The following is a 25,097-nucleotide window of genomic DNA, read 5'->3' as shown; positions in this document are numbered from 1 at the left end:
GTAGCGCATGCCCAATCGGCAGTACCGTCGCGGTAGTGTGTGTGCCCAACATTAATTTTTATTTTGGTGTGCACTGAATCCCACAGTAGAAAATAATTTTCTATTTTCTACATCGGGGGCGTTCCTGGTGATAACTGGCAGAACGCTCAGATTGATGCACGCTGCATGATTACTGCATGGGTACTCATGAGCCCTTACTGCTAAGTCAATAGGTGGCTGTAAGGGCTCAGGTCATAAATAGGCTAGTTTTAATATTAGCACAGGCCCATTTCCCGGCCCATTAAAATAATTGCCTTTTTCCCAGCTGTGGTAAAAACTGGCCCAGCACGTGCCTAAAAGATGAGCCCACACTACCGCAGGCCACAATTTACTGCAGCTTTGTAAAAGGGCCCTTTATGAAAGAAGTTATCTACATTGGCTTCTGCCAAAATATGTTATCTTATTGTTAACTCCAGTTGTTAGTAACTAGTTCCCAGTGCATAAAATAGGACCTGCGCTACAGTAGCACGAGCTAGTGGTAAGATAAAATTATTTAGGAGAGAATTTAGCAACATGTGTTACCATTATGTCAGGTTATTTGATCACAAGTCATGCATATCATCTTGCATCAATAGAATTAAAGAACAATGTGCTATACATGGGTTTAAATTAAATGAGGAAAAACCAAAACTTTTTTGGTTTAGTAGGAGAGAGAACCTATTTATTCAGAGTTGGTTCTGCTGGATGGTTTGACTTTAAAGCTGGAAAGAGTATCAAAGATACTTAGGGCCCTGTTTACAAAAGCACTCTAGTGTTTTTAGTGCACGCTAACCGTGTAGATGCCCATAATATTTCTATGGGTGTCTACACCGTTAGCGTGCGCTAAAAGTGCTAGCGCGCCTTTGTAAACAGGGCCCTTGGTGTTTTTCTTGACACATCTTTAACAATGAAACCCCAGGTCAATGCCACGATAAAGGCTGTAGTTTTTATGTTACATCACCCTAGGAATATTTGTGCATTATCATCAGAAAAACACTATTCTATGTTAGTTCAATCCATCATTTAATCTTCTTTAGATTATTGCAATGGTATATACTGTCTGCTCAATTAATTTAGAGATTATAAACATTATAAATTACTGTGTCCAAGATGGTGTTTAAACAGGGTCCGTTTTACTAATCTGCAGTAGGGCTACCACGTGAGTAGCGTGCGCCAAATTGACCCTGCCTCCAAGGCAGCTTGGGTGCCCAGTGGTAGTTCCGAAGTTGGCATGTGCAGTTTCCCATGTAGTAGAAAATAATTTTCTATTTTCTACTACATGGGGAGTTCCTGATGGTAATCAGCAGAACGGTCACATTGCCGCATACTACCTGATTACCACATGAGTGGAGTGTGAGCCCTTACTGCATTCTAAATAGGCATTGGTAAGGGCTCAGGCAATAAGTAATAGTAAATAAATAATATTAGTGCGTGGTCATTTACTGTCACATTTTTTAAAAAGGCCTTTTTGCTGCCTCGATAAAAATGACCCAATGCACCAATTTCAAGTGCCAAAACTAGAGCAGGCCACCTTGTACTGAGACTTAGCAAAATGGCCACCGTGTTTGGTTAGTCTGCATTGGCTTCCCATAAATGCTCAAATTTCATTTAAATTGACCTATTCGGTTTATAAAATGTTTGATGGTTCATGTCCCGAATATTTGATCAAACTTTTCCTATCCCTCAGCTCCTACTTTCTCTAGAGCTGGAGATCATTGTCTTCTTTATTTCCCATCTTTTACTGCTGTAAAATATTTTTAAAATCCTTACAAATATGCTAGTGCAGGCCCCCTTTTATCGTAGCTTAGTAAAATGACCCCTTAGTTTCTTTTTATAAGAGGAAATTAACTACATGGGATTGAGGAGAATGATTTTCATAATCCTTTGAGTAAAGCCCTGGCTGAAATGGATATTTTTTGAATGCTTCAGGCTTTATTTTCGAAAGAGAAGTGCGCCCATCTTTCAACACAAATCAGGAGATGGGCGTCCTTCTCCCAGGGTCGCACAAATCGGCATAATTGAAAGCCGATTTTGGGCGTCCCCAACTGCCTTCCGTCACGGGGATGACCAAGGTACCTGGGGGTGTGTCAGAAGCATAGCGAAGGCGGGACTGGGGCGTGCTTAACACATGGGTGTCCTCGACCGATAATGGAAAAAAGAAGGGCGTCCCTGCGAGCACTTGGCCGACTTTACTTGGTCCATTTTTTCTTGCGACCGAGCCTCAAAAAGGTGCCCGAACTGACCAGTTGACCATCGGGGAATCGGGGATGACTTCCCTTTACTCCCCCAGTGGTCACTAACCCCCTTCCCACCCTAAAACATTAAAAATATTTTTTGCCAGCCTCTATGCCAGCCTCAAATGTCATACCCAACTCCATGACAGCAGTATGCAGGTCCCTGGAGCAGTTTTAGTGGATGCAGTGCACTTCAGGCAGGCGGACCCAGGCACATCCCCCCTACCTTCAAAACCCAACAGAAACCCATTGTACCCACATCTAGGTGCCCCCTTCACCCCTTAGGGCTATGGTAGTTTTGTACAGTTGTGGGGAGTGGGTTTTGGGGGCTCAGCAAACAAGGTAAGGGAGCTATGCACCTGGGAGCAATTTATGAAGTCCACTGCAGTGCCCCCTAGGGTTCCCGGTTGGTGTCCTGGCATGTGAGGGAGACCAGTGCACTACGAATGCTGGCTCATCCCATGACCAAAGGGCTTGCATTTGGTCGTTTCTGAGATGGGGTCGTTCCGAAAACCGGGGATGACCATCTTTAAGGTTGACCTAAATGTTGAGATTTGGGTGTCCCTGACCGTATTATCGAAATGAAAGATGGACGCCCATCTTGTTTTGATAATATGGGTTTCCCCGCCCCTTCACCGGGACATCCTGCGAGGACGTCCTCAGGAAAACTTGGGCACCCCGTTTGATTATGCCCCTGCGTCATTGAGCTAGTGTTAAACCTGATGTGGAAATGTTTCCCTATGCAGGTATATAGCAGTGTCAGTGAGGGTGGGCCTGGAGCCTTGATAAACACAGCCACAGAGAGGTTTAAATGTTTAATAAATCAGTTTATGTGCAAGAATGTTTCTTTCTTATCAAGCCATACAATATTGGTGTTCTTTACCTATTTCATTGAGGACAGCGCCTACTTAACTCTCTCTTTTAAAAGGTTTGAAGATTCTTTTATTTCAGAAATCTTATTTGTAATGTTTAAGTAATTTTGTAAATGTACTTGGAATCCGCTTTAAACCTAATTAGGGAGTTGGCAGAATAGAAGTACCATATCATATAATTTCATATTTTAGCACAGGGTTTCATTGCATAAAATGGGACCCTGTGCACAAAATAACATGGCTTGTGCTAAAATATCCTATCTTAACGGTAGCCCATATCAATAAATTCCTCTCTTAATAGTAGCTCGAGTTGATAACTACTCCTTTATGCAGATAATAAGGCAGAAATTTATGAGCATCATGTAACAGCTCAGCATATTTTTTATATTGAGCCTGTTGTTTTTAGTCATTCTTCTATATTAGATGCCTCTTCCAATATTCTTTTTAATGATGCTCAGATCACTGTTGCAGCAAGTATGTAGCTTGCACATTATTTTCAACTTCCTGCTTTAAATAAAGCCTAATACCAGTGTTATCCTGTATTCTGTTTTTAAGCTTCATTTATGGAGGTGGTTTGAATTACAGTAATGCTTCTATTTTATGAATTTTGAATCTTCCATAGTCTACTTACAGTATTAAAGCTTTACAGCTTGTTCAAAATTCTGTGGCTCGGCTACTTACTGGCAATTCTCATTTTCAACACATCACTCCACAGCTTATGTCTTAACACTGGTTACTGATCAGTTTCAGAATCAAATTTAAAGTCTTATTATTAATTCACAAAGCATTACAGAAATAATATTTAAATTCTATATTAAAAATCTATAAACCTAGCTGAGCCTTGTGGTTGGAGGGCACACAGGTTCTTTCTATTCCATCCTTGCAAGAAAAATCTTTTTTTTTTTTTTTTTTGAGGAAACAAGGAACTACTGTTTTTCTATTGTAGGCCCTCTGGCATCAAATAAGCTTCCTACCAAGAAAAATAGATAAAACTGAGGTCTGGTTAACGACATGTTGTGTTTATATTTTATTGTTTTACTTGATTGATTTAGAGGGGTAGTTATTAAAATGTGTTATGACAAATGGAGGGGCATTTTAAATATGGCGTCAAAATGGTGAAAAAAATATTTATCAAAAAACATGCAAAAAAAAAGTCCATAATGGAAGAGGTAAATAAATGCTTTCAGATATTTGAAAATACACTAAAAAAGAACACACTGCAAACATTATAGATGTTTTGAGATAAATGTCTCCACCAATTAGAAATACACTAGGCAAATTACTACTTCAACCTCTCCACTCTCCAACTCAGCAAATTCACAAATGGGTCCAAAGACAGGTTTGGCCTTGACTTTTAAAGCAGGTCTAAATCACAATCTTTTTCTTTTTATTGTTTTGATGTCTATTTTCCACAAAAATAACCATCCTGTAATGCCACCCATCTCACGCCCGCTACACGCCCATGAAAAGCCTCTTCTGAAAGTGAATAGTGGCCTTAAACTTTTTTTGTATGCTTGATTTGTTTCTTTCTTCTCTGATGTGCTTCCATTGTATTTCCTTATGTTTTTTTCTTTATACATTGCAAACTGCCTAGAAGAAAATATTTGATGGTTGGTATATCAAATATTATTAAAACTTGAAATTATATGGTGTAAATGATTTTGTGCAAGAAACATGTCCATCTGCCACTTAGACAACTTTTTGGACATTTTTTCTTTTCATTATGAATACCTAAATGTTATTTGTTCCTGAACATGTGTTAATTGGCAATAAAATGCACTACATTACGCTAATGCATGTTTGCTTAAATTACCAGCCAATACATAATAATGAGATGCAAATCATGCAAATATATGCAAATCATTTCATTATCATCTAAATTGCTTTAACACATCTCACAGTGAATTGAACACAAGTTGTGTTATTCCAGGAAAAATAATGTCAGTTCAAAGCTAGTGCTAATTTACCTGCCCAGGAGCATCAGGCCACTAACATGTGGACCAATGCTCCTAACTGGCATCCACCTTCCCCACAACAGAGATATCCCCACAACCCTCCCAAAAATACCTCTGCATCCTGCCTGCACCCAAAGACACATTGCTCTAGCTTTGACCCCTACCCAGGACTTCAAAGATCACCACCCACCATAGGTCCCTCAGGCCTACTATAATGTATCAGTGATCTAGGGTAACATTGGCAGGAGTAATCTCCAGTAGCTCCTGCCCATTCTGGTTGTGGGTTCAAAAATGGCAGCCACAGCCCCTAGAGGTAGTGTTGTAGTACTACAACTGTGGTGAGGCTGCCATACCCCCATTCCCAAGGACGCAAAGAAAGATGCTAATGAACTAACAAACTACAGACCAGTAGCATCTATTCCCTTAATCACCAAAATAACAGAAGGAGTGGTGACCAAACAACTCACAGAATATCTATACAAGTTCTCAATACTACATGATTCTCAGTCAGGATTTCGCTCTAATCACAGCACTGAAACCGTACTAGTCACGCTCCTGACCAAATTCAAACAATTGATAGCAAATGGCAACAACATACTACTGTTACAATTCGACATGTCAAGCGCATTTGACATGGTCGACCATGGAATCTTATTACACATCCTCGAATACTTCGGACTCGGAGGCAACGTTCTAAATTGGTTTAAGGGCTTCCTAACCACACGCTCATATCAAGTGACATCAAACTCGATTACATCAGCTACTTGGATACCTGAATGTGGAGTTCCACAGGGATCCCCCCTCTCACCAACCATATTCAACCTAATGATGACACCCCTGGCTAAACTACTATCGAACCAGAATCTAAACCCTTACATATACGCCGATGATGTAACGATTTACATCCCATTCAAACAAGATCTAAGAGAAATCTCCCATGAAATCAACCAAAGCCTACATATTATGAACTCCTGGGCAGACGCATTTAAACAAACTCAACGCAGAAAAAACCCAATGCCTAGTACTCACCTCGCAATACAACAAGACTGAATTCACCACCATAAACACACCTAAACTAAGTCTACCAATCTCGGGTACCCTCAAAATTCTTGGAGTCACCATCGACCAACACCTAACACTAGAGAATCACGTAAAAAACATAACTAAAAAGATGTTTCATTCAATGTGGAAATTAAAAAGAATCAGACCATTTTTTCCAAGGAGTGTGTTCCGCAACCTGGTACAATCATTGGTACTTAGTCATCTGGACTATTGCAACTCACTTTACGCAGGCTGCAAAGAGCAAATACTTAAAAAAACTCCAGACAGCCCAGAACACGGCAGCCAGACTAATATTCGGCAAACCAAAATATGAAAGCGCTAAACCCCTACGTGAAAAACTGCACTGGCTCCCACTCAAAGAACGCATCACATTCAAACTCTGAACCCTAGTCCACAAAATCATCCATGGTGACGCCCCAGCATATATGGCAGATCTAATAGAACTACCACCCAGAAACGCAAAAAATCTTCTCGCACATTCCTCAACCTTCATCCTCCCAAGTGCAAAGGCTTGAAATACAAATCAATGCATGCATCAACCTTTTCGTATACAAGCACACAGCTCTGGAATGTGCTGCTACGCAACCTGAAAACGGTCTATGAATTGACCAACTTCCGCAAACTACTGAAAACTTACCTCTTTGACAACATATAGCATAAAGATCAGCACGTATAACTGCACTCTCTCTAATATATCCAGAAATGTTCTCTAATGTCTTCTGCTTTAAACTATCATGTATTTCACGTATCTCTAATATATCTAGAAATGCTCTTTAATGTCTTTTGCTCTAAAATCATCATGTATTTCACCACCATGTAACCCAAAACCCTCTGTTAAACCAATTGTATGTTCTCTTCTACCTCCATCACCCTTGAAGAATTGTAAGCCACATTGAGCCTGCAAAGAGGTGGGATACAAATGCAATAAATATAATATATATAATGCCAAAAATGGGGGGTCATTAAGGAGAGGAGGATGCAGGTTCTTAGCAGCAGATGTGAAAGGCTTGAGTCCTGGTATCTCAAATGGCCTCACATGCAAACTACCCACACCAAGGGACATACACTGGACCTCCTAGCACACAAACTGTCCACAAATCATAACCTATCAATAACAAACATCAAATGGTCAGAAACACCTTGGACCGACCACTACAAACTGAACTTATCCCTAAACTGGCGAAAGAAGGGATTTACTCACACACCAGAACAAATAACTTACACTACGAGAGGGCAAATAGATCCACAAATATTCTGGCAACAGATATATGACAACTGATGGACAACACAAACTGACTCCATACATTATCTCAATCACTGGGAGGATAGGTGCAGAAGCGTACTAAACGAAATAGCACCTTTAAAGATGAGAATATCAAGAAAACAAAACTCAATACCATGGTAGAATGATGAACTAAAAAAACTCAAAACATGATCCAGAAAACTAGAATGAGCATGGAAAAAAAATAAAAGATGAACACACACTCAATGCATGGAAACAAATACACAGAAAATACAAATACGCAATTAGACAAACCAAAAGGTCCTACTATAAAACTAAACTAGGACTGGATAACAAAGATCTGAAGAAACTATTTCAACTTGTAAATAAGTTAATAGACACCACCCCTGTCACCACATCCAACACAGACATCCCACCTGCAGACAAACTGGCTACCTACTTTAAAAACAAAATTACGCAGCTCCCTTCCTCATTACAACACCGACATTGAAAACCTCTTTGATGACCTGGACCTAATCCCGGGCAGATACCAGCTGACCGTATCTGGTCAACATTAAATTTACTCACCACTGAATCAGTCATCTACTTAAATCCGCCCCCAGCCGATTCATAGAAGACCTCACATCCCACCTAAGCTTACTGCTACAACAAGGTTCCTTCCCCAAGGAATATAATGACATACTACTTACCCCAATACCAAAAGACACTAAGAAAAAAACAAATGATCTCACCAACTATTGCCCAGTTGCGTCTATCCCTCTAATAGTAAAATTGATGGAGTGCTTGGTGACCAAACAGCTTACGGATTACTTGGACAAGTTCTCAATACTACATGACTCACAATCAGGATTCCGCTCCTATTATAGCACTGAAGCTGTCCCAGTCACTCTCCTGGCCAAATTCAAGCAGGAAATAGCCATAGGTAAAAGCATACTTCTCCTTCAATTTGACATGTCGAGCACATTCGACATGGTAAACCACAATATACTACTGAGGGATTGATGGAAACGTACTTAGCTGGATCAAGGGCTTTCTAGTCACCAGAACATACCAAGTAAAATCAAACTCAAACATATCACCACCATGGAAAGCAGCCTGCGGAGTACCTCAAGGATCACCATTATCACCAATACTCTTCTACGTGGTGATGATGATCCCACTGGCAAAGTCCTTGTCCAATTGAGGTCTCAACCCATTCATCTATGCAGATGATGTTACAATCTACGTGCCCTTCAAACATGACTTGTCAGAAATAACCAATGAAATCAGTGATGGCCTGAACATCATGGACTCTTGGGCAAACTCATTCTAATTGAAACTGAACACTGAAAAAAACACACTGCCTCATCCTCTCATCTCAACATAACAATTACAAACCCACAACCATAAGCACCCCAGGGCACACATTCCCTACTTCAGATAGCCTACTCAGCGTCACAATCGACTGCAACCTTACTCTTGAGAACCAAGTAAATACCATAATAAAGACAATGTTCTATGCAATGTGGAAACTCAAACGATTAAAACCTTTCTTCCCGAGGGAAACTTTTTGAAACCTAATACAATCAATGGTCCTAAGCCATGCAGATTACTGCAACGGAATCTATGCAGGATGTAAAGTACAACTCACAAAAAAACTCCAGACCGCCCAAAATACATCAGCCAGATTGATATATGGTAAAATACGATTCAAAAGTACTAAACCCCTACGAGAAAAGCTGCACTGGCTCCCAATCAAAGAACGGATCATTTTCAAAATCTGCACTTTGGTCCACAAAATCATCTACGGCGTAGCCCCAGGATGCATGACAGACATAACAGATCTACCAACCAGAAACAGAATCGGATCATCACGATCATACCTAAACCTACACTACCCAAATTGTAAAGGACTAAGATACAAAACAACTTACGCATCTAGCTTCTCCTACATAAGCGCACAAATATGGAATGGACTCCCAAATGCGGTGAGAACAATCCACGACCACTTAAACTTCAGGAAATCACTATAAATTCACCTCTTCAAAAAGGCCTATCCTATCGATCCAACATAAATCCCCACACCCAGCAACACAGCATAACTAATGATCATACTGGACAATTTCTAATCTTCATTCCCTTTGACCCCATGACGCCTGATCCACAACATCTGACCACAACATAACCTTGTATTTGTTATCAACCGAAATGTAAGCCACATTGAGCCTGCAAATAGGTGGGAAAATGTGGGGTACAAATGCAACAAATAAATAAATAATAAATGTATCTATGGGGTCTGGTGTGGTGAGGCATTATATTAAGAGGTCAGAGGTATGTCCAGGAGGAAAGGGGGAGCTACTATTTTTTGCAGTACCAGACCCCTGTAAGATACGATCCCCAAGAGCACTAGGCAGTGTATTGGTGGTTTGATACTCCTAGGGAGCAGAATAATGCAACATGAGAGGTTTAATGCAAATTGGATTATCCTTGCACCATGGGCATCACTAACCTGCAGTACTGATTCCTGTGGTAAACTAAGGTATGATAAATTTAATGCAACTTAGTAACTAACTTTCTCCCCCTCCCCAACCACCACCACCTCTGCTTCAATTGTATAGGCTGTTCTCTTTTCATGTCTTAACATGCTTTTATTTGTTTTATTGAGCTTTATTTAGACATTTCAATTATTTGATTAGAAATCATTTTAAGCTAAAACAAAACAATGGCTCTACAAGATGGCAGGGTAGGAGAAGATTTTTTTTCTTTTTTTTTTTTTTTTTTTGGGGGGGGGGAGGGAAGAAGCAAAACATCCCAGTGGAACCAAGAGAAGGTCAGAGCAGCAGGAACAGACCATACAGCTGCAGCAAGAATGGAACTAGTAAGAAGACAACAGACCACTGAACCAACAGCAGCAGAGAATATGGAATATGATCCCCAGTGGTAGTAGCATGAGACTACCGCTAAGGGTATCATTTTGATGGCAGCGCTGGATAGGGCAGGAGTGATTGAGCATCACTTCTGCCTCGAGGAGCCCCCCCAGACCCCGGAAGACCCCCCCCCCCCACTCTAGACCACCAACCTTTCAGCTGATGGAGGTGGAGTGGGGAGCTTCAACACTTGGGGGGAGGTGCTTGGGTGAGGAGGTGCTTTGAGGGGGCCTGGAAGTCTGGTAGGAATCTCAGCTAGTGGCTTAGGAGCATCGAGCCACTGTTTTGCAGCCCGATGCTCCTGGGCCACTGGAATAATGCTGCTGGTGAGGTGGCTCGCAAGCAGCAATATTCTTCTAAGGCAGGATTCAGCAACCTGCAATACTTTTACCACGCATTGATGAAGCCCCCCCCCCCGCCCCCTCTCCCCCAAAGGGTGATGTCTTAGCTTTGTTTTAGTGGTGTTGGTGCCTGGTCATTGTTGTTTATAATGAGCAAGAAACATAGAAACATGTTATAAGCCCCATTTTACCTAGAATACAGAGATCAGAATAGAGGTATCCAGGTGAAGACTTGTTCAGTTCTGGTGATATTTTAGAAAAGGATCTGCTGATTCAGAGCCTTTTCTGAAACACCTGAAGAATGTGTGCGTGCATTTGCTGGTATGTGGAATGAAAGCGCCAATCTGGATCTACTGCTGGGCTAACAGGAGCCCGGCGGTAGTTCCCACCCCTTGTGTGCGCCATTTTCAGCACTATAAAAATATTTTCTATTTTTGTTGTGCCGGTGCTTACCTGAAGGCAGTGCCGCTAAGTGCCCAGTTACCGCCGGGTTAGCGCGGGAGCCCTTACCACCACCTCAATGTGTGGCGGTAAGTGCTCCCCCTGAAATGGCCGCACAGCAAGTGGTTCTCCTACCACACAGCCATTTTTTTTGGGGGGGAAAGACAGCTTTACCTGCTGAGGTAAAAGGGGGCCTCAACACGTGTCGAAAACATGCGCTGATGCTAGCGCAGGCCCCCTTTTACCACAGTTTAGTAAAAGGACACCTTAGTTTCTTTTTATAAAAGGAAATTAACTACATGGGATTGAGGAAAATGACTTTCATAATCCTTTGAGTAAAGCCCTGGCTGAAACGGGCATTTTTTTAGTGCTTATGTGTCCTTGAGCTAGTGTTAAACCTGATGTGGAAAATTTTCCCCATGTAGGAATATAGCAGCGTGAGTGAGGGCGGGCTTGGAGCCTTGATAAACACAGCCACAGAGAGGTTTAAATGTTAAATAAATCAATTTATGTGCAAGAAAGGGGTGATTGGTTTCTTTCACAGTTCAGAAGAAACTAAACACATCAAAAATCAGTACTTTTTATGTTCATAAAATTTTCTCCCGTGGCCTGCTCCTGCAAGGCTATGTCATACATTAATCTGTATCTCAAAAAGCAACACAAACAGCAAGGGGTGTCTGCCTCAGGAATAATCTGATTTTATATTATCTGGTCAATAAACAGAATAAGACCATCTTATCGGATATACTGATTAACAGCCACAGTTGCAAATACATCCACAAAAACCAGCTTTTTAAAAAACTTTTCTGGGACTAAAAACAGCAGCACCAACAAACTGTACTTTGTGAATGAGATGATGGTGCCAGGAAAAGGGATTTAGATTTATTAGAAACTGGGTAACATTCTGGAGAAAGAGGAGCTTTTTCCAAACGATGGACTCTGCCTTAGCTGGGATGGAACCAGGCTGATGATGGCGATATTTAAAGTGACAGGGAGGATGATCCCTAGTGGTAGTTCTGCTAGACTGCCACTTGGGGTTATCAGCAAACATTGTTATTTATTTATTGGGATTTATTAACTGCCTTTATGAAGAGATTCACCCAAAGATGTGTAAAGTAGGGCCTGATCATTAGCACATGATGTGAAAAAAAATCCTTGAAAATGCCTTACATCCTGAGTGCGCTAATAATGGGCTTAGCATGTGGAAAAGTCCCATGTCAACACATTTAAGTCCATCTTGTAGTGACCTTTAGTAAACATACCTTTGTCTGTGTTGTATTTATAAAACTATTTGAGTCTAAAGTTAAAGTAATAAAACTGCTTGCACAAGGCTTAGGACTCTCAGCTTATTTCTGTGTGTCCAAAGCCAGTGCTTCTCAACCCTCTCCAGGTTTTCAAGGCTGCAAAAATGAATATGCATGGTATAGATTTAAATACAATGGGTTCCAATTTATGACAATTGAGGTGGCAGTAAGGGCTCCCATGCTAACCCAACAGTAACCGGGTAGCGTGTGGCACTGCCAAATTACCGCTGGGTTATCTCATGATAAAGGTTACTGCCCTATTTCCCCCAGTGCGGGAAATGGTGCACGCTGGGGCTGTAACTACCACCAGTGCCCATGTTGGGCTGATGGTAGCTCCAGATTAGCATGTGGTGAGCCCATATTGGGCTTGCTGCTGCTTTGTAAAAGGGTTCTTGAATATATAAAAGAAAGGGAAGGAAGACACCTGTAGGACTAAGATCTCTATTTACCCCTCCCCCAACTTTCCATCCCAGTCTGGTGTATATCTAGTTTCCTTCTTTTCATTCCATCTCTTTATCTCTCATACCAGAAGGTAAAACAGTTCTAACTAGCATTAGTAAGGCAGAAATGGTAGCTACATTGTCTAATACTCAGAAAATTTACAATGTCTGTATATAGTGGAAGAAAAGAGTCCACAACTACAAAATTTGGGATCTTTGTTTTATTTATTTATTTATTTATTTATTTGTTGCATTTGTATCCCACATTTTCCCACCTCTTTGCAGGCTCAATATGGCTTACAATACATCATGAATAGTGAGAATGCATGAGAAAGTATACATTTAGTCAAGACAGAAAGATTTTGGGTAACATGATAATGATAAAACACGGTAGTGTTTTAGCAAGCAATTATAGTAAGAAATATATAAGAATTATATAGAAAATGTACATTTAGTAATAGTGAGAGAAAAAAAACCTGATAGTGGTTTGGCAAGCAAATATTGTAGGGGCAGTTCTGGATCTGTGTACAGGAGATATAGAAAAAAAAGTGAGGAGGACGAATGAGGATACCAAAAATTGTATTTATTCATATAAAATGACCCGACACGGCCGTGTTTCGGCCCAAAGGCCTGCCTCAGGGGTCTTTAACAATCTAGAACAAAACAAATGAAAACAGAAAAATAAAACATGACGTTAAAAGTGGAATAGAATGACACCTAAGAAATCGAAAATGTAGTAATACATCATAAAGGAACATAACATTGTAATAAAGACATATATGCAAACACAATGATCTGAAAACTTGACTTGAATATTAAAAATTATTACAAGGATATATGAAAATTAATTAAAACATATATAAACACATTTGTTAATTAATATATATGTTTTAATTAATTTTCATATATCCTTGTAATAATTTTTAATTTTTAATTTTTAATATTTAAGTCAAGTTTTCAGATCATTGTGTTTGCATATATGTCTTTATTACAATGTTATGTTCATTTATGATGTATTACTACATTTTCAATTTCTTAGGTGTCATTCTATTCCACTTTTAACGTCATGTTTTATTTTTCTGTTTTCATTTGTTTTGTTCTAGATTGTTAAAGACCCCTGAGGCAGGCCTTTGGGCCGAAACACGGCCGTGTCGGGTCATTTTATATGACTAAATACAATTTTTGGTATCCTCATTCGTCCGCCTCACTTTTTTTCTATATCTCACGGTTCCGTGAGGGTTTTTACCTCCTTGTTTTTGCTGTGTCTGTATACAGGAGTTCATATTTATTGATCATTGTTGTATGCCTTGTTGAAGAGATGGGTCTTCAGTAGACTTCTGAAGTTGGCTTGTTCATAGGTCATTTTTAGGTTTCGCGGCACCGCATTCCAGAATTGTGTGCTCAGGTAGGAAAAGGTTGATGCATGCGTTAGTTTGTATTTAAGGCCTTTGCAATTTGGGAAGTGAAGATTAAGGAATGTACGGGATGATTTTTTAGCATTTCTGGGTGGTAGGTCTATCAGATCTGACATGTAGGCTGGTGCGTCTCCATGAATGATTTTGGGGCTCATTTTCAAAGCACTTAGCCTCCCAAAGTTCCATAGAAACCTATGGAACTTAGCCTCCCAAAGTGCTTTGAAAATATGCCTCTTTGTGAACTAGGGTGCATATTTTGAACGTGATTCATTCTTTGAGTGGGAGCCAGTGCAGTTTTTCTCGCAGGGGTTTAGCGCTTTCATATTTTGTTTTACCGAATATGAGTCTGGCTGCAGTGTTCTGAGCTGTGTGGAGTTTCTTGATTATTTGCTCTTTACAGCCGGCGTAGAGTGCATTGCAGTAGTCTAGATGGCTGAGTACCATTGACTGTACCAGGTTTGTAGGTCAATTTTTTAATGATGAAAATATCCCAGGAGATTTGTTTCCATTCCATAACAGTGGGAGATAGCTTTTGTTCCCAGCATCTATAGATAGCTGTGTGTGCTGCTATCAACAAACACTGGATCAGTTTTTTTCTGTTTTTTATCATGCACTAACTTTGCTGTGACACCATGGGGATTGGTAGTTTCACAATTGTGCTGACTGTACACCAAATCTTATCCAAAAAATACTTTTACAATATATACACAACATATGTAGCCTCATCACAACCTCTCCAACAGGTCCCTGAGATAATGTTGACCTGTTTATTTAACATCACAGGAAAGAAATACTTTTTAAAACTTGTTGATGGTCCCTAAGCTCTGAGAAGCAAAAAACTTCAGTAACTATATCTGTCCTGTCTGGAATCTTTCACATATGTGATTGCAAAATGATGTCTCTGGCAACTTCTGTTTCTTTTTCAATTGGAGGCAAGATGGGATTGACTGATTAAAAATCTTGCTTGCAAGGGATTGGTCCTGACTCTTTACCCATCTCCTAGTGACTTCAGGCTGTCTGGGTTGAAAGGTAAACATGTAATGGTTCTGTTTCCCTGTAGCCTTCAATGGAAGGGCCACTGATGCATTTATATTGTTTCATTTGAAAATAAAAACAAAAAGCCTGCGTTATTGCATTTTTTAGCTTTGTTTTCAAATGAACATACATTTCCAGTAGGACGATTCCTTTCAGTCTTACTCTGCATGACCACAGCTAAGCAACAATAGTAATTAAGAGTTCAAAAGGTAGGATCATTTAATTTAATAATGGACCATTTCAAAGCTTTTTTTTCCACTAATCACCAGATACCCCTGTACATGGATTTCATACTGCCATTTCCATATAATTAACAAATCTAATTGAACTAATTGTCAACAGCTGGGAAATGACATCACTGATCTGAATAATGCCCTGAACAAGAAATCAGTCATTGGTATGGTCCAATTTTAAGTGATTGCAAGGACATTTAATTTCATACTATAACCACATGCAAGTTTTTAATATAATACTGCTATCTTCTTGTGATTCAATATTCTGTGATTTCACAAGCAGCCCTGAAACCATTTGCTTATTACATTCTACATGTCTGCATATACTTAGAGGTGAAGTTATCAAAGTGGGCTACCTTGTGAGGCCACCGCTTGAAGTTTTGGCAGCCATTTTCAAGAGGCAGTGGCAGCGGGCAGGAAAGAGTGAGGTTCTTTCCTGCCCCAAAGAGGGCACTAGATCACCAGGACTGTAATGTAGGCCCCGGGGGGGGGGGGGGGGGGGGAGGGGATAAGCTGCTCATAGATGGAAGGGAGAGAAGAGGGCAAGTTGCTCATAGATGGGAGGAAGAGAAGGGGCAAGCTGCACATGGATGGTAGGGAGAGAATGTGGCAAGCTACTCGTGGATGGGAAGGAAAGGAACGGGGGACATGTTGTTCATGAATGTTTGCTTTTTTGAAAATGTACATCTTCTCTAATTTTGTATTTAGACTATGGAAGAAAATGCACTTCTGTTATGTTTACCAGTATTTTCATTGCTTATAGAATCTGGCTTTGTTTGGAAGTGACAATGCGGCAGGAACAGGACTGGGGGCTGGCCAGGGTGGGGCTGGGGAAGGGCAGAATTTTTTTGTGTGTCCTCTTTTTATCTCACAAATATGGTAACCCTAGGATATGATCAAGCAGCTGTTCCCAGCCATTTCCAGCCCCACTATGTCTATCATCATTTTTTTATCCTCTCAAAATTATTGACATTATTGGTTATTATCCCAATGCTGTGGCACTGACTAGTTTGCTTGATAGTTTGACATTTGATACAGGGGGAGACAAAAAACACTGAAAGATTAAGAGTGCAACCCTCCTAATTCCTCCAGTGAAGTACTGTTCAATAGCACAAGAGCATAAGCATTGCTATACTGGGTCAGACCGAAGGCCCATCAAGCCCAGCATCTAGTTTACAACAGTTATCAATCCATGCCACAAGTATTTGACAAGATCCCAAAAGAGTAAAAACAGATTTTATGCTGCTTATCCCAGAAATAAGCAGTGGATTTCCCCCTTTTTAATAATGGCTAATGAACTTTTCTTGAATGAACTTGTCCAAACCTGGTTTAAATCCTTTTAAGCTAACTGCTTTTACCACATTCTCTGGCAATGAATTTCAGAGTTTACCAAATCCTAAATATGATTCATAGCAGGTGTAACTCATAAGTAAATATGGGGACATGCTGGGACAGACCAAAGGTCCATCAAGTCCAGCATCCTGTTTCCAACAGTGGCCAATCCAGGTCACAAGTACCTGGCAAGATCCCAAAACAGTACAATACATTTTCTGCTGCTTATCCTAGAAATAAGCAGTGGATTTTCCCCAAGTTCATTTTAATAATGGCATATGGACGTTTCTTTTAGGAAGCTAGCCAAACCTTTTTTTAAACCCCATTAACTGTTTTTACTGGCAACGGATTCCAGCGTTTAATTACACATTGAGTGAAGAAATATTTTCTCCGATTCATTTTAAAGTTTCTACTTTGTAGCTTCACTACATGCCCCCTAGTCCTAGTATTTTTGGAAAAAGTAAACAAGCGATTCACGTCTACCCATTCCATTCCACTTATTATTTTGTAGACCTCTGTCATATCTCCTCTCAGCCATCTCTTCTCCAAGCTGAAGAGCCCTAGCTACTTTAGCCTTTCCTCATAGGGAAGTCGTCCCATACCCTTTATCATTTTTGTTACCCTTCTCTGTACCTTTTCTAATTCCACTATATCTTTTTTGAGATGCGGCGACCATAATTGAACACAATATTCGAGGTGCGGTCACACCATTGAGCGATACAAAGGCTTTATAATATCCTCACTTTTGTTTTCCATTCCTTTCCTAATAATACCTAGCATTCTATTTGCTTTATTAGCTGCCGCTGCACACTGAGCAGAGGGTTTCAATGTATCATCAACGATGACACCTAGATCCTTTTCCTTGTCAGTAACTCCTAATGTGGAACCTTGCATCACGTACATCTTTTAGGACATAAACATTTAGTGACTCACGTCCCCTTCTGAAATGGAGAACAAACATATATGTACTTGCCACACCCAACACACATCCAGACTATATCCCCTTGTCATTTGCACTCACTTAGGTTTAATACATGTATATCCTGGCTTTATAAAATTGGAACTTAGATTGGCTTCCAGTAGAATCCCAGATAATGTTTAAATTCTATTATTTTCTCATAAATATTCAATATGGTATGGCTCATTTATACATGTATGATGTGGTAATCTATTCAAGATCTAATATTTTTCAGTTCTATGTGATCCATCTACTTTTGTTTTTCATGACCCTAAAGGGATGATTAAAAAACACACTTTTTAATTTCTTATTATGCTATCAAGCAGCAATGCATTAGAAGAGATTGCCTTCTCATGTTCAAAGTATCTCAAACTATACTCAATTTACAAGAGACCTGAAACTTTTTCTGTTCCAGAAATTTGTACTGAATGGCTAGACTATATCTAACATTTTTACTTTCTACTTGACTGACAGCCCAGTTTCTTAATTGTAATCTACAGTGAACTTGGAGGTATTTGGGAATATAGGTTTTGTGATGTTATGTTTATGAAAGATAAATCTTTAAGAGCTGGTTTATGTACATATCAAATTTTATTTATTTATTTGGATTTTGCTCACACCTTTTTCCGTAGTAGCTCAAGGTGAGTTACATTCAGGTGCATTGGGTATTTATCTGTCCCTGGAGTACTCACAATCTAATTTTGTACTTGATGCAATGGAGAGTTAAGGGGCCCTTTTACTAAGCCATGTAAGCGTCTACATGTGCCCAATGTGCACCAAAATGGAGTTACTGCCCGACTACTGCATGGCTATTGCGGTAATTTCATTTTTGGCGTGTGTCCGATACACGTATCTGAAAAATATTGGTTATTTTCGGGCACACGTAACAGATGCACACCAAGTGGCATTTGACTTGCCCGGATTCTTTAACACTAGGTCAATGGCTGGAGGTAAGGTCTCAGACCCAAAATGGACGTGCAGCAATTTTGATATTGCCCCACGTCCATTTTTGGCAAAAAATGCCTTTTTTTACAGGCGCGCTAAAAAATGGATCGACACGCGCCCAAAACTCGCACCTACACTACCGCAAGCCATTTTTCAGCTCACCTTAGTAAAAGGACCCCTAAGTGACTTGCCCAAGATTACAATGAGCAGTAGTGGGATTTGAACTGGCTACCACTAGATGTCATGACTGGTGCACTAACCATTAGGATACTCCTCCACTCCAAATGTGAAGAGGCTTGTAAAATGAGGTCCATACAACAGATATATACTTTAAAATGGTAATTTTGAAAAATATTTCACTAAGGTAGTTTAGTTTATAACTGAGGGAGAGAAAGCCATTGAACCAATAGTCAGTATATGAAAGAAAGCAGAACCATAATGACATTATTAGTAATGACAAACTCTCTCTTGACAGACAAAATGTGTGTATTGACTTTTCTCAAGATTAACATCAGATATATCGACCTCACAGGTAAATGTTGCTGTGAGAAAACTGAAGTTAAGATTTTTCCTAAAGGACAATAAATCTTTCTGTTGACAAGCAATAGTGAAAATACATAATGTTATATACTCCGTAATGTTCTTGTGGCAGGTTATTTTTACCAAGAATAATTTCTCTAGAGAAGTACAGCAGCTGTGCAGGACAGAGGTTTGGAAAGGAAGCTGCATAGGTTTATGTTTATAACCAAGCTTTATTATACCACCCTTCATGGATACATCTAAGCGGTTTAAAAAATAAACGGTATTCATCTGTGTGAGTGTAAAAGAAAGAGCAAAGGAGAACTGTGAGATACAGACAAAAAGGAGCCACAGCAAGTCTCTTACAGGGACTTTCATATTTCTAAATGGTCATCAACAGTTCACAAAATGTGGGGGCTTAAGACTTAGAAACATGGAAACAAAGAAAAAAAACCAAAAACAAATAAAGGCCATATGACCAATCCAGTATTTCCATCCATGCCATCCCTTAGAGTTACTATATACTTGTCTCAAGCTTTCTTATATTCAGATATAGTCTAGATCTCCACCACCTCTACTAGTAGACTAATTCACCACCCCTTCCGTGAATAAAGTATTTCCTCTGATTACTCTAGAGTCTTTCCCCTTTCATTTATTTATTTATTTATTGTTTGCATTTGTATCCCACGTTTTCCCACCTCTTTGCGGGCTCAGTGTGGCTTACAATAAGACAAGAATAATGAAAATACATTTGTTACAACTTGGTTATGGGTTATATTGTACAAGTTATGCGAGATAATCGAATTATCATTAGGAATATCACAATGGGACGTCAACATGAAGCTTAAGGGCAGTGTTAAGACACAAAGGCATATGGTGTACATATTTCTGTGAGTAAGTGTATGAGTAGTGTTGAATTATGGGGGATGGGAGATCATAAGTGGATGTATGATGCATTGATGAACAGTGAGTGTGGACTCTATGTGTTTTGGTTCTTTCCGTAAATTGTTTCAAATAAATGGGTCTTCAGTGATCTGCAGAAGGATGCTTGTTCGTGGGTCGCTCTTAAGTTGCGCAGCAGTGTGTTCCAAAGCTGCGTGCTCGTGTGAGAAAAGGTTGACGCGTGTAGCATCTTGTATTTCACGCCCTTGCAAGTAGGGAAATTGAGGTTGAGGTATGTTCGGGAAGATCTCCTAGCATTTCTGGGTGGTAAGTCAATCAACTCGGACATGTAGGCTGGGGCTTCGCCGTAAATGATCTTGTGGACTAGTGTGCATACCTTAAAAGTGATGCGTTCCTTAAGTGGAAGCCAGTGTAGTTTTTCTCGTAGTGGTGTTGCCCTTTCATACTTTGGTTTTCCCGAAGATGAGTCTGGCTGCTGTGTTCTGGGCTGTTTGAAGTTTCCTCAGTGTTTGCTCTTTGCAGCCTGCATATAATGAGTTGCAGTAATCCAGATGGCTGAGGACGAGGGATTGCACTAGGTTACGAAAGACGAATCTTGGGAAGAATGGTCTTATCCTTTTCAGTTTCCACATGCAGTAGAACATCTTCTTAGTTGTGTTGTTTGCATGGGTTTCAAGTGTTATGTGGCGGTCGATAGTGACTCCAAGGATTTTTAGCGTTTTTGAGATTGGAAGGTTTAGGTTTGGCGTATTTATCACTTTGAATTCGTTAGTGTTGTATTGGGAGGTGAGTACCAGGCATTGAGTTTTTTCAGTATTTAATTTCAGATGGAATGTGTCTGTCCATGTGTTCATTATGTGTAGACTTTGATTGATTTCGTTGAAGATTTCTTTGATGTCTTGTTTGAAAGGGATGTATATTGTCACATCATCGGCGTATATATATGGGTTGAGGTTATGGTTTGATGGGAGTTTTGCTAAAGGGATCATCATCTTCAACCTATGCCCTCTCATTCCAGAGCTTCCATTCAATTGAAAGAGACTTACTTCCTGTGTATTTATGCCATGGAGGTATTTAAATGCCTCATTCAAATATCCCCTCTTCAGCCTTTCTTCCCTCTCAGGAGAACCGTGGCAAATCCCAACCTCCCTCCCGCTTCCACCAGAACTGCTACTGCCCCAATCCAGCATCTGCCTCCTCTCTGTCCCTGCTCCCTCCATACATACCCATCCCTGTTTCGGCAAGGGCGGGACCAGAGTCAGAGCTGAGAGCAAAGAGAAGGAAAGGCAGCAGACTTCTGAGGCTCTTCACTGCTGCCGCCGGGACACTGGTATGAGGGGGGAGGGGAAGGTAGCAGAGGGGGGTTGGCGATTTTGGAGGGGGGGCGATGTGCACATAGGGACGTCTCTGCCCGCTCCCGCTGTTCTTCAACGCGCGTCTCTCACTGGGATCGTAACCCCCTGCTGACTTCAGGCAAGCAGGGTTCTACTGCTGGCCAGTGACGTCAGCAGGTGGTTACGAACCCAGTGAGACACTTTAGAACGTTCACATAGCAAATTATTATATTAGATACTAAATGCAAGTGGTCCATAATGTGGCTGGTTGAGTAATAGTAGATATGTCAAAGTTTTCCCATGTAACACCTGTTCTTAAACAACTGCATTGGCTATCTGTTTTGCAAATAATACAATTTAAGGTGCTGATGATTATATATCAGGTTTTATTTGCCGATGCTCCATTTTATTTCAAGCCAGTTTTGAATGTTTATCAACCAAGACGTGCACTGAGATCAAAGACTGCTATGCGACTTTCTACTGATATAGAGGAGAATAATCGAACGCGGACACCCATCTCCATGGGCGACTATCTCTGAGGATGGGTCCGCGAAGGGGCGGGACAGGCCCTATTTTCAAAAATGATGGGCGTCCATATTTTGTTTCAATAATACGGTTGGTGCTGAGCAAATGCATCAGATTTGGGCGGACTTGAGCTGGGCAGTATCGGTTTTCAGCGATAATGGAAACCGAAGCCGCCCAGCTAAAAAACAAACAACTCCAAGGCATTTGATGCCTGGCTCTCTGTTTTTCTTGAACCCTCATCTCCGTCCCTCATTCTTGGAGACTTTAACATACACGCTGACGACCCATCCGACTCTTACGCTTCTCAGTTCCTCACTCTGACATCCTCCTTCAACCTCCAAGGCATTTGGTTGTGGGAGGGAGCAGGATTTGTAGTGCAGCTATATCCGGGATGACTTCCAGGTCCACCCTGATCTTCCTAGGGCCCTCGCTCCAAGTGCCAGGGTTTCCAGGTGCTTTTTGGCTAGTATCAGGTGACCCTCAGGAGGAGGAATGCTGGCTTCGACCTAACCCCTGCTAAACCTTTTCCTCAGCTGAGAGGTGCCCAGCTCTACCACTGGCTGCCTTTCAGGTGCTGAGGAGGACTTGCAGCTCATCTGCATATCATTTACAGCCTTCTCCGGGGTGACTCCCAGGTCCACTCCGATCCACTCAGGGCCTCCGCTCTAGGTGCCGCGCGCCTAACGGCACAGGGCATTTTTCTCTTTACATCTACTTTTCTCTCAGTTACTACTTATGGCTCCAGTACACTTTTTCTTCTTGGCACTGTCCCTTCCTAATGTGTTTCTCCATCTTAAACCACTGCACACTGCAGGAACACATTGTCCACCATCTGTATTTATCATCTCACCACCTCTTTTTTCCTCTTCCTTTTTCTCAGCTCTCAACCTTAAACATTTCCTTCCTTCTATTCATCCATCTCCTTTCTATCTGAGTACATCTCGCCTTAGTCGCTGTCGTCGTACCTCTCCTACTATTTTCCGTACTGTCTTACTCCTTCTCCTGCTCTCCGCTGGGGACATTAATCCCAATCCTGGTCCTCCACATCAGCTCTCGTCCTATCCATGCAAACACCTGTCCTCGTCCTATCCATACAAACGATTCCAGGGTGTCTCCAATCTCATCTCTATTCCCCTCCTCCCCCTCTTCCCTCCCCCCTCTTCCCTCCCCTTCTCGTGTGCCCTATGGAATGCTGACTCAGTCTGCAACAAACTTCCCTTCACCCATGATCTCTTCATCTCCCGTTCCCTTCAACTGCTTGCCCTAACTGAAACCTGGCTCACCCGCGATGACTCTGCCTCAGTCGCGGCCCTATGCCATGGAGGTTATCTTTTCTCCCACACTCCCAGCCCAGTTGGCCGCGGAGGAGGCGTTGGGTTTCTACTTTCACCCTCCTGTAGTTTTCAACCCCTCCTCCTACCGCAGTCTCACTGTTTCTCATCCTTTGAAGTTCACTCCATCCGTCTATTCTACCCGCTGCCACTCAGAGTTGCAGTCATTTACCGCCCCCCTGATAAGTCCCCCTCTTCCTTCCTTACTGACTTTGATGCCTGGCTCTCTGTTTTTCTTGAACCCTCATCTCCGTCCCTCATTCTTGGAGACTTTAACATACACGCTGACGACCCATCCGACTCTTACGCTTCTCAGTTCCTCACTCTGACATCCTCCTTCAACCTCCAGGTGAGCTCCACCACCCCTACTCACCAAACTGGCCATTGTCTTGACCTCATCCTCTCCTCTACCTGCTCACCTTCCAATTTCTGTGCCTCTGCTCTTCCTCTCTCAGTTCATCAGCTGATCACCTACACACTTCATCATCCTCCCCCTCAGTCCTGCCCAACACTAACCACTACTTTCAGGAATCTCCAGGCTGTCGACCTTCCCACCTTATCCTCTAGTATCTCTAATCTCCTCCCATCCATCATGTCCTCCGAGTCTGTCGACAAAGCTGTTTCTACTTATAGTGCCACTCTCTCCTCTGCTCTGGACACCCTTCCACCATCCATCTCCCGTCCCACAAGGCATACTAACCCCCAGCCTTGGCTGACTCCTTGCATCTGATACCTTCACTCCTGCGCCCGATCTGCTGAATGCCTCTGGAGGAAATCTCGCACCCATAGTGACTTCATTCATTACAAATTCATGTCCTCCCTATTCCTTGCCAAACAGTACTATTACACCCAATTGACTAATTCTTTCGGCTCCAACCCTCGTTGTCTCTTTGCCACCCTTAACTCCCTCCTCAAAGTGCCCTCTGCTCCCACACCCCCCCCCCCACTCTCTCCTCAATCATTGGCTGACTACTTCCACGACAAGGTGCAGAAGATCAACCTCAAATTCACTACCAAGCCACCTCATCCTCTTCACCCTTTAACCCACTCTCTCAACCAACCAACCAACCAACCCAGGCCTCCTTCTCCTCTTTTCCTGATATCACCGAGGAGGAAACCGCCCACCTTCTTTCCTCCTCAAAATGCACCACCTGTTCCTCTGATCCCATCCCCACTAACTTACTAAACACCATCTCTCCTACTGTCACCCCCCCCATCTGTCATATCCTCAACCTCTCTCTCTCCACTGCAACTGTCCCTGACTTCTTCAAGCATGCTGTAGTCACACCACTCCTCAAAAAAACATCACTAGACCCTACCTGCCCTTCCAACTACCACCCCATCTCCCTCCTACCCTTCCTCTCCAAGATACTTGAATGCGCCGTTCACAGCCGCTGCCTTGATTTTCTCTCCTCTCATGCCATCCTTGATCCGCTTCAATCCGGTTTTCGCCCTCTACACTCGACAGAAACGGCACTCATTAAAGTCTGTAATGACCTGTTCCTTGCCAAATCCAAAGATCACTACTCCATCCTCATCCTCCTCGACCTATCCGCCGCTTTTGACACTGTCAATCATAATTTACTTCTTGCTACACTATCCTCATTTGGGTTCCAGGGCTCTGTCCTCTCCTGGTTCTCCTCTTATCTCTCCCACTGTACCTTCAGAGTACATTCTCATCGATCTTCCTCCACCCCCATCCTGTTGGAGTTCCGCAGGGACCTGTCCTTGGACCCCTTCTTTTTTCAATT

The sequence above is a fragment of the Microcaecilia unicolor genome, chromosome 5 (genome assembly GCF_901765095.1).
Source record: "Microcaecilia unicolor chromosome 5, aMicUni1.1, whole genome shotgun sequence".
Taxonomy (NCBI): Eukaryota; Metazoa; Chordata; class Amphibia; order Gymnophiona; family Siphonopidae; genus Microcaecilia; species Microcaecilia unicolor.
Note: the sequence above shows the minus strand (reverse complement) of the source record.